Below are 2023 nucleotides of genomic sequence, written 5' to 3'. Positions count from 1 at the left end.
GATTGAAAATTGGTACAGACTAACAGTTTGGAAGTTCCTCAATAAGTTAAAAACACATCTACCTTTTGACCCAGTAATTGCACTTCTGAGTATTTATCCAAAGAAAACCAAAACAATAATTTGTAAAGGTCTATGCATCCCTATGTTCATGGCAGCACTATTTACAATAGCCAAGATATGGAAGTAACGTAAATGCCTATCAACAGACAATTAGATAAAGAAATTATGGTTCATATATACAATGAAATATTACTCAGCCATAAAAAAAGAAATCCTACCATTTGCAACGACATGGATGGACCTAGAGGTTATTATACTGAATGAAATAAGTCAGACAGAGAACAAGAAACACCATATGATTTCACTTACATGCGGAATCTAAGGAATGAAAAAGCCAAACTAATCAAAAACAGACTCACAAATATAGAGGACAATCTGGTGATAGCCAGAAGGGCAGGAGGTGGGGGTGCTGGGAGAAAGTGGTGAAGGGTTAAAGAAGGACAAACCAGCACTTGTTAGATGGTCACAGGGACGGAGAGCACAGTATAAGGAATGTAGTCAGCAGTAATGTAATGGCTATGTGTAGAGCCAGAAGGGTGATAAAGTAAATGGGGGTGAGGAGATCATTTCATAAACTATATAATTTCTAATCAATGTATTGAAACTAAACCCAAATAAAATAAAATGCTAAAAAAATGATAATAATAATCCAAAAATTTCTTATGGAATCATAAAAGACCCCACGCAGCTAAAGCAATCTTGAGAAACAACAAAAGTGTAGGCAGAACATTTTATAATTTCAAACTATATTACAAAGCTATAGTAATAAAACAGTATGGCGGTAGCAAAAACAAAAACAAAAACAAAAACAAAAACAAAAACAAAAAAAAACCCAGACATATAGAACAATGGAACTGAATTGAGAGCCCAGAAATAAATCTATGTATACGTGTGTGTATATATATATTTGACTATCTAACATTTGACAAGGGAGCCAAGAATACTCAAAGGGCAAAGGAGTAGTCTCTTCAATAAATTGTACTGGGGGAACTGGATACATACATGCAAAAAAAACAAAACTGAACCTTTATGTTACACCACTCGCAAAAATTAATTCCAAATTAGGAACTTAAACATAAGATCTGGAACCTAAAACTCCCAGAAAAAAACACAGGGAGAAAGCTCTTTAACATTGGGTTTGGCAATGATTTTTTTTTTTTAATATGAAACCAAAAGCACAAGTAACTAAAGCATAAATAAACCATTGGGATTATATGAAACTGAAAAGCATCTGCACAGCAAAGGAAGCCATTAACAAAACTACAGAATTGGATAAAATATTCAAACATCATATATGTGATAAGGGATTAATATCAAAAATATATAAGGACCTCATAAACTCAATAGCAAAATAACAAATAATTCAATTAAAAAATGAACAGAAGAGCTGAATATACCTTTTTTTCCAAAGAAGACAGCCAAAAGGCCAACAGGTACATGAAAAGGTGCCGAACATCACAACCATCAGGGAAATAAATACAAATCAAAACTACAATAAACAGACAACAAAAGGGTGGTTATCAAAGGGGAAGGGGGTGGGGCGGATTAAGAGTAAAAGGGGGTCAAATGTATGGTGATGGAGGGAGACTAAACCTTGGGTGGTGAGCACGCAATGCAATATATATATAATGTATTATAGAATTATACAGTTGAAATGTATATAATGTTATTAACCAATGTCACTCAAATAAATTTAACTTTAAAAAACTAGAAAAAAATTAAAAAAAAAAACACAATGAGATATTACCTCATACCTGTTAGCATGGCTATTATCCAAATTACAAGAGCTAACAAATACTGGTGAGGATGTGGAGAAAAGCGAACCCCGGTGTACTGTTGGTGAGAATGTAAACTGCTACAGCCACTAGGGAAAACGGTATGGCGGTTCCTCAAGAAATTAAAAATAAAACTACCATATAATCCAGCAATTCCACATCTGGATATATATCTAAAAGAGATAAAA

Source organism: Pteropus vampyrus, unplaced genomic scaffold (genome assembly GCF_000151845.1).
Source record: "Pteropus vampyrus isolate Shadow unplaced genomic scaffold, Pvam_2.0 Scaffold56, whole genome shotgun sequence".
Taxonomy (NCBI): Eukaryota; Metazoa; Chordata; class Mammalia; order Chiroptera; family Pteropodidae; genus Pteropus; species Pteropus vampyrus.
Note: the sequence above shows the minus strand (reverse complement) of the source record.